This window comes from Cupressus sempervirens, chromosome 3 (genome assembly GCF_028749045.1).
Source record: "Cupressus sempervirens isolate cs-2001-9-10 chromosome 3, ASM2874904v1, whole genome shotgun sequence".
Lineage (NCBI taxonomy): Eukaryota > Viridiplantae > Streptophyta > Pinopsida > Cupressales > Cupressaceae > Cupressus > Cupressus sempervirens.
In genome coordinates, this window is record NC_143120.1 from 783,976,439 (window position 1) to 783,986,342 (window position 9,904).

Below are 9,904 nucleotides of genomic sequence, written 5' to 3' on the forward strand. Positions count from 1 at the left end.
ATGAGCTTAAAGCCATCATTAGGTGCACAAAGATCAAGATGTTGCTAGTTATAAATGATCTCTAATATCTAATAATAGAATTCATATACTTGAGATACAAAACATGACCTCTTTGAATGAGTTGTTTGAAGAAGAAAAGATAGCAAGGTTTGTAAATTTCCTAATAAAAATACATAAAGGTATGTGCAGGATTATGGTGTGCCAAAAAGTGGCGATGTGAAAAAAATAGAGTTTAAAAATGTCTAAAAGCATTTCAAAATCTACTCTGACTTTTTTCCACTCATCCTAATACTAAAGTTAAAAAATTAAGACCAAGTCTTATTGGGTATCTTGATATGAAATTAGATACTCGAAACCTATAACATTGATTTAAAAAAAAAAAAAAAAAACTCGAGGGCTCTTTTCACATTCCATTTTTCTTGTGTCTGAGAGTTCCCTCTATTCCAATATCAGATCTCAGAATGGCTATACAATATTAGTAAGAGTTTTTTGTTTTTTTCAATGTTTTGAATGAAACTTATTATAAATTAGTTATTTTTGATTGAATTTGTTAAAAATTGGATTTTTTAAAATAGAAATTATTGAAATTTTGGTTATTTTTAATATACATTATATTTTGCAAATTAATAGATATGGCTAATTGAAATGATGATACCGAGGCAAGAAATAATGTTCCATGTAACACTCCACCAAACAATCTAGTGCCCCCTCAAAACCATCCACCAAATGATCCCCTACCCTCTCAAAACCCTCCTCGAATCGAAGATTTGATATTTGAAAATCTCGCTGAATTGAGGGTTTTGCAAACCACATATAATACTATACTCGCATTGGCTCCTATCCATGTTAAACGCTATAGTGGATAATATTGAAACACTTACCAATGAACAAAATGTTGATCTTCGCTGGCATGACCAAATGCATGCCATGTTTGATGATGGGTTGGACTATGATGAGGTTGCGACCCTAGATATAACTAAAGCTGATTTGGTTAACCTTTTTGCAGACTCAAAAAATGGTAAACAAGTCAAACACACAAAATCCAAACTATCGATTAAATGGTGCACAAATGAGGCTATGTGTGCAAACTTTTGGGATCGTTGGTGGATGGTTTTTGACGTCCCTCCACACAAAAATTTAGAGGTGCCATCTTATTTCCTTAGAAAATTGTATGTAGAATTTGTGTTGGGCCCCAAGGTGAACTATTGGAGCATGAAGCCCAACATGGGTGTAGGAGGAGGAGGAGCTCCTCAGGATAGACCCTTTGCCCAGTAGAAGAAAGTTGACACTTTGGTCCCCTCTATTGATGTCTCCCCCTCCTCCTCGAGTGCCACATCTTGATATCATTGTAGAGGCTAGCTCTCAAACTATTAGAGCCATCCATAGATTGAGTAGCCTATTGATATCCCAGGCTAGGTCAGTGTTGCCTCCCCGTGTTGATGATGCTAGTGTGAGTTCATCATTTGTGAGCTCATCACATGTTTGTGTTCCCCATACTTGCATAACATGCAAGAATATTTGTTTGGGTCCAATAGGTGATCTTTCTGAGTATCAGTTTGTATTTGATGAGGATACACTAGATGTGCATACAAAGGCTACACACCTTGGTGTGAGAGAGGAGGTGCATGGAGAGGCATGAACTCTTGTGTCGGTACGTGTATACATTTTTTTGTTACGACATATGTGATTTAAAGTTAATCTTTATAATAGAGTAATTTTAATTTTTAACCCATACTAACTTATACATGTATGTGATCTTCATTCATGTTTAGTTGATGACTGAGAAGGAGCTCAGGTAGGTTGATAATGTCACACTCTCTGCTATTTCATTTGGCCTTGAGACATCTACGGTCCATTATGTTGTGTTCTCATTATTTTTTCTATTTGATATTGTAGCATATATGGTTTTTAATATTTCTTTTTCCTTGTAGGTATCACATGTTAGTGGGGGATAGAGTGCAAGGGATGAGGTAGGACCCATTGACAAGGGAGAGGTAATTAGGTACCTTCTATTTGATTAAATATCAATGCATTCTTATAAAATGTTTGTGGTAATAAAATTTAATTACATTCTTTATTGTATAGGGTGTGGCTACTGGTGATGAGTCCAGGCAGATTCCATGTCGCAAATGCTCTGGCATTTCCATTCGCACTGAGAGCCCCATCATATGTATAAGTATCATTAATTTTTTATTTTCCTTATTTTCATAAATAAATTCAAAACTAATTTCTGTGATATTAACTACTAGTATTTTGTATCTCATAGGAAACACCTAGTGCATAGGAGGTTGGTTGCCAGAGTTTTGTATCTTTGTTGATGCAACCATTATATCTAGAGGAGTCGTCGACATAGGTAAGTTGTAGTTTGAATTCTTTATTATATGTTATAAATTATAATGTTATAGTTTAAGTTGTAGATTCATTTGACAAACATACTTGAACATACACATGCCACAATCAACAAGGTTCAAGCATTACTGAGGACATATGAGAGGACTCCTAACTGGCACAAGAGGTCGACGAGAGAGGTATTTATGATGAAAGTTTAATACTATAAATCTTCATTAAAAAAAGGATCATTATGCATTTGAGTAATTCAATGTTAGATATATATAATCATAGTAGTCTAACTTTGGGTTTTCCTTTTTTGTTTATGTAGGAAGCATCCAATCCACCTAGTGCAGTGAAGAGGTTGCATTTTGATCATCCACCAACAACCTAGGATAGTATAGTTGTCATAGGATGTGTCATGAGACATTTTGTGATGGCATATGCCACATTGTTTATAGAAACATTGATATTATACATATTCCGTTGGCATGATCAACCACATTTTGTATATGGATCTATGTATTTTAATATATATTTGTGTAATTTTTCTATGGATACATGAACTTTGATATATATATTTGTGTAATTCTCTATGGATACATGTATTTTGATATCCATTTTTGTCATTTATGTGCACAATGATATACATATTAATTTAGTATGGTATTGTTCAATTTATCGCGGATCATGTGTATTGTTTATGTTTATGGAATATCATTCATTTTGATCACATTGGGGTGATCTCACAATAATGAGTTTCACTTTTTGACCAATTTTGACACTAAAATCAATATTTTTGAAACAAACCTCACGTTCAAGTGACTATATCTCTAAAACTATAAATAATTTCAAGATGACATAAACTAGTGATTTTTGGTACTCTGTTCATACTTTGTAACCATATTTTTTAATTTAAAAAAATAATTTATTTATGTCAATTTTTCTTCTCTGAAAAGTGGTACATATTAAAATTCAATATTTTTAAAGAGTGACAGCCCACTTGACACACATAAATTTTTTTTCTAGAAAAGATAATGAAGTAATTTTTTTGGCGTTGGATTTGTAACATCAATATCTATAGGATGCATTTGGTTTGATTCAATTTGGTTGAATATTGTATAGTTTATGAAGTTTTGAAGTGACACCAATCGTAATTCAGACATACATTCGTTTTGACATAGAGAACTTGAACTCAATTTATCATAAATCTTTTTTTTTGAATAGAAAGCTATCTCAATAAGCGATTTCTTAAATATTAAAAAAACAAATTTGACTTAATTTACTAATTTTTCCGAAGTGTCGAAGTCAGTTGATGCTCAATCCGTAATGAACCTATGATGAGTTAAACTCATATTTGAAAGTCTTAATGAATAAAATATGTATTACAATTGTAGTCATTGGAAAGCTTGCTTTGAGCAACAAAAATTGGCATTTTTTAATTTTACAGTGGAAGATCATTCATTTGCAATTATGGTTGTCAAAAGAGCCAAAAAAAAATTTTTCTTAAAAAAGGGGCAATTTTCTTCTAATTTTCTATTTTCACACAAACATAGTGTTCGTGTGAACATATTAAGGATGTTTGCGTGAACACATGGCCCAAAGATTTTTGACCACTAGAAATTCAATTAGACATGTTCACCCGAACATGTCTAGTTTATTATGTTTGCGCGAACATGTAAAAAACAAAAAATGTTGATGTCACTTGCAGACAGGTCAATTTAAAAAATTGCGAAGCCGTATTGCGATAATTTTATATAGTTATTGCACAAAATTTATCTTGAGGCAAGGGGTAAATTTTTAGTTTTTTAATTTTATTTTTTATTTAATGAATTTATAATCGGAAATAAGAAAGGAAGGCAAAAAAAAATGCAAGGAAGAGATCTGATGAACTGAAACAAAGAAATCTTTAGAAGACTGTGGCACATTATCATCAAATTAAATAAGGTATGTAATTATATATATATATATATATATATATATATATATATTTTAATGGTCTTGAATTTAATTATGTTTCAATCTTATTTTTTATCTAATTTGATTTATTTATAAATTTGTTGCAGACAATCAACGAGGTGAAGGAAATGTTGAAGAAGGCTCAACAGAAGTAGAAGAAGTGCATATGGGAGAAAGGTTAGGAACACTCCCTATAGAATCTCAAACAATGAATGTTGTAGAAGGTTCAAAATCACTTTCTACAGAGGTTCAAATAACAGAAGTTGGAGAAGGGTCAAAATCTTTCCCTGCAGAATCTCAAACAATGAATGTTGGAGAAGGCTCAAGATCGCTCCCTGTAGAAATTCTAGTAATAGAAGTCAAAGAAGGGTCAGGATCAAGTGCAAGAACTAGTATGGACAAACTCTTAAATATTGCTCAATCTATAAAGAATGGTATTTCTCATAAAAAAATAGATCATTTACTTAAAATGGATGTGGATAAATTGAGAAGACTTGTAGCTACTGTTCAACCCTTAATTTTATCTAAGAAAAGGTCAATGAATAAGAAGATAAGAGAAATTATGACTCAATTTGATAACACTAAAACACTTATACAAGCTCAGTTGCTTTCACTTTTACTTACACAAAAGAAGTTGCAAGAGGCATTGAAATTGTTAGGTGTAGACACAACATCAAAGAAGAGAAGATTTTCTAGCATGCATACTGATGTGATTGAAAATGTTAAACTAGGTTTGAGAAACATAGGAAAAAACTCTTGAACTAAAGATAAGTCCGTGGTTATGAAATGATAGAGAACTATAAATGTAACCTCATTTGATAATAAACAGGTCAGAAAACTTGATGGTGAATTGGTCTGTAATTCCATTTACCCTATTTTCTTGTCATATTTTGTGGCCCATTCATAAATTAGTTTTGCATTAAGAGTTGAAGGACAATTATATGTGATCCTATGACAATCAGGTGGATTCCATTTCATTTTGATATTTTTAGTAGAGGTGATTCCATTTACTTTTTTCATATATAATTCTGCTTCTTCTCTTGTTCATTTCATATTATGCTAGATAGTTTCATTAAGATTTTGAAGGATAGATGTGTGTGAATCTATTAGTAACTTGCTAAATTCCATTTCATTCAAGCCTAGTAGTCAAAGCAATTCCATTTTCCCTCATGTGCATTTCTTCTTCTCTTCCTCTTTTTCATTTAGTTGGTTAACTTTGCATTTAGAATAGAAGCGAGAGTCCGAAATGTCAAGATAGTCTATTAGAGTCATTCCATTGGGTGTGATAGGTTGTCCATATCTATTTTCCCTAAATTTTTTGTCTACTAGTAATTTGGTTATCTTTTACTACTCTCGAATTAAGAGCTTATAATGTCAAAACTTTTGATCTCATAAAAGCATATTCATTGCATATCTTGTACCCAATCAATTCAGAGGGTAGTGATAGAATGAATATATACACTGACCCATTCGTTGGTAAACATCCTTTTGCGTCTCCAAGCATTGGGTATCAAAGTGTCAAGATTATAAAATCTAATAGGAGAATAAATTGTAAACCAACAATGTGTTAATCAACACTTTATATGTAATTCCATTAGAAAATAAGTAATAATTTGGCAAACCATACATTTATGGATAGCTAAGAAAATTCTTAAGAAGCCCTTTTCATTTCATCAAATTTTAAAAGAAAGTCATCAGCTACATGTTTGAAGTAAAAAAAAAATACAAGAATAGGCCAAAAACACATTTTTGGAATTTTTTTAAAGTTGACTATATAGGGTTGGTATCAAAAGATATAGTAGGCCTTATAAAGGTATTAATTATTTTCAAGTATCAAGATGGGTGGGAAAAAAGTTGGAATAGATTTTGAAATGCTTTGATGGATTTTAGAACTACATATTTTTTAGATTACCACTTTTTGGCACACCATGATCCTACACATACCCTAGAATTAGTACACATTCTCCATTCTCTATTTTTCTTAGGTACAAACACCGCACATACTACACAAGGAGTCAAACTTTCCTCAATCAAACCTTTCTCAAGCAATTCTTGTACTTGTTTATTCAACTCAATCTTCTCATCATGTGTTAATCTATGTGGTGCACTATCTCCAGGTATCAAATCCATAGACTAACTTATACTTCACATAGAAGGAAATCTATTAGGTACATTATTAGAAATGATGGCAAAAAATTGTGTCAACAAAGGTTCAATCTCAGGTACATGCTTTAACTCATCTTATTTTTCATTTTTCCTTCAAATCATAGAATGGAAAACATTTTGTTCTTTTGTTACATTTGCAAACTCATTATCCTCAACCAAGCATACTCTGATTGTAGTACAATGACTTTCATCCAACTTCTCTACCAAAGGTAACAATATTTGTTTCTTCACATTCTACCCAAATAGTATACTGGTTCAATCTACCATCATGCAAAGCTTGTCTATCATATTTCCAAGGTGTACCCAAAAGAATATGACAACAATCAATAGGCATAATATCATACATGACTTCATCATGAAAAATCATAATTTTAAATTTGACAAGGCATCATTCACTTACAAGTAGTTTGTGCTCCTTTTGATCGAACAAACATGGTAAGGCTTAGGATGTCTCAATCTCTACAATTTTAATTTTTTAACTAGTTCTTCGGATGCCAAATTATTAAAACTTCCACTATCAATGATTACTTGGCAATATTTTCTTGCGATATTACATCTAGTTTTAAATAAAGTTCTCTACAGAATATGTTCCTCATTATTTTCTTGATTCCACAAGACCCTTTAGACTATCAAGTTCTCACTATTCTAAGGATCGTTAGATGTTTCATCGACTCTTTCACAAGCTAGACTATTTTAGCTATTACCTCCAATTTTATTTCTAGAGTTGGTAGATTCAATAGCTTTCTGACCATCTTCTCCACATTTGTAGAAAGTACCCTTAAACTAAGATCTTTCTTCGCTTTTTCCATTACTATTATTCCTAGAGTAACCAATATAGCTACCTCTAGAGCAATTATCTCTTTTAATAATAGGTTCATCCTTCCATCCTTTATCTTGCACAACATTGTCAGATCTACTACTTTCTTAATAAGTTTTGCTTCTATTTCTCTGAAATCTACCATCTCTTCCTCTCTATCTTAGATCATGTTTCTTTTCCAATCTTTCTTCAACCTTAAAAGAAAATTTATTTTCTTCCTCACACTATCCATCTTAACATAAGCGATCTCATCTTTTATTGATATTTTAAGGCCATTTAGATATCTAGCCACCTTCTCCACTTCATTATCCACATGTCCAGATCTAATATCCAATTTGTTGAATTCCTCAGTATATTCCTTCACACTCATTTCTTTTTGCCTTAAATTTTACATCTTCCTCAACAAGCTAACTTGATAATCTATAGGGAGAAACTTCTTCTTCCTCTTCCCAAATATTGTCATCCATTTCTTGATCTTTTCTTTTCCTTTCTTATATCAGCTAGTTTACAAATAATCCCACCAAAGAGATGCATGACCCTTCAATTTTGGAAGTGCTATCTTAACCTTTTTATTATTAGGAGTACCTTCATACTCAAAATATTTTTACATTTCATAAATCTAATCCAACACTACATTAGTCTTAAGTCTTCCATCGTAGAAATAAAGTTCAATAGAAGGTCTAGCATTCACTCTAGATAAAAATCAAAGAAGCCTTTCTTCATCTTGTTCAACTTTTAGTTTAGGATTAGGGTTAGCTTTTTCCTCTTCTTCATCATTAACATCTTCAGTATGTACTCCTCTTCCCTAAGATGTCTCCATAACTTCAAGCCTGGCTATAATTTTCCTCAACATGTTGAATATAGCATTCTCTAAATTTCCTTTGCCATGAATGATCTTGCAAGATTGTAACCTCCTACAAGTTATAGGTCAAATTTTGTATTTTCTACCCTACAAAAACCAATATGGTTCTCCACAATCTAATCCATGAGAAACAACTCACTCTGATACCACCTGACATAGGGAGAAGGTGGCTTAAGCCAAATCAACTCAACCTACAAACATCCCTTTCTTAGAGTTACACATAGAAGCAACATACAACTGGATTACAAGGCAAGATTATAGGCATTTACTTGAGTGTAAATAATAAGAAACACATTGAACATAAGGCTCGACAACTGGTTGCCACACTATTGTAATTATTAGAAGAAATCAAACAACATGTCTGACTATAAGGCCTTCTAGGTTAAGGCCATATACAATAAAATTATGGAATAAGAATGAAAACTTGCATTCATATATTCATCATCAATTTCCTTCTAAATGCTCTCCCCTTGAACTTCTACTAACCAAGCTTCTTACATAGCCATCTAAGCTACATGTCAGCTAGTTAGGGATTTAATTATATTATAGGTCCAACATTGGAGGCGTAAACTAAAACCAAAGAAAATGTAAAAATGAAGCAACGCACACTTGTAGGATTCACATGTGTTCAAGGATTCAATTTCTAACTTCACAACACACCAATATGGCCTAGAAAATTGTGCTAAAAGAATGAACAAGCCTCCAGGAAGACAAACATAGAAAAACATGACTGCAAAGAATGACACCCAACTTGAGACATACAAAAATCAAGGCTTACACACTTAGGATAAAGATCGAGGATGGGTCCTTTGCATGGCATTAACTGAGCAAAGAAAAAACTACAAGTAGTAATAACTATGTTGAAAACAACAGACCAAGACAAAAAGACGATATATTATTTTGTTGATGCAAGATTGCTCCAAGACTTAAGATGCTCCTACATCAAATCTATAGTCTTCTATTTCTTTTAGATATCTTAGGATCTTTTTACCTATATCACATGATTTTCTCTAGGATTAACAAAGAATCTAGCAACAATTACAATTTCTAATGCAATGTCCAATTTTCTATGGGCAACATATTACAATTTTCCAATCATTGACCTATATAATGTTTGAATCACCTAAATTTACTTGTCATTCTCTAACAATTTATGTCTAGTCACCATAGGTGTTCTAGCTGGTCTTCAGCCTTCCATTCCAAAAGTTCTCAATATCTCCTTGATAAACTTAGATTTTTTAATGTAAATACCTTTCAAGTAATTTGATAAACTTGAAATCCAACAATAAATTTATCTCACCAAAAATTGGCATCTCAAATTACTTCATTTTATTAGTAAATGACTTACATGATAAATTTTGTCCTCCAAATATGATATCATCAACAAAGATTTCACCTACCAATTTATCTTACTTTTAAATCCATTTTTCAAGTACATATTGTTATTGTCATTAGTTCTTGCAAATAATTTTTTAAACAAATAATTGTGTAATCTTTCATACCATGCTTTAGGGGCTTTCTTCAAACCATATAAAGCATTGTGTAGCTTATATATATGCCATATTCCTCTGGCTAGGATCAATAAATCATTTAGGTTATTCAATATATAGTTCTTCCTCCAAGATTCTATTTAGAAATGTAAATTTGACATCTATTGGTATATTTTGGATCCTTGGTAAGAAGCATATGCAAGAAAAGTTCTTATGCCTTCAAAGCTTGCAATTGGGGAAGATTTTTCACCATAGAGAACACCTTCTTGTGCATATTCGATA

At 32.0% G+C, this 9,904-nt stretch overlaps 1 long non-coding RNA gene across 1 annotated transcript; it reads left to right on the top strand.

Annotated features, from left to right (window-relative positions):
- Positions 1-2,366: 2,366 nt before the first annotated feature.
- Positions 2,367-2,888, top strand: LOC149569138 (uncharacterized). The gene is made up of 2 exons (XR_016362709.1): positions 2,367-2,528; positions 2,660-2,888. It is a non-coding gene; the product is annotated as an uncharacterized LOC149569138 (long non-coding RNA).
- Positions 2,889-9,904: the final 7,016 nt, after the last annotated feature.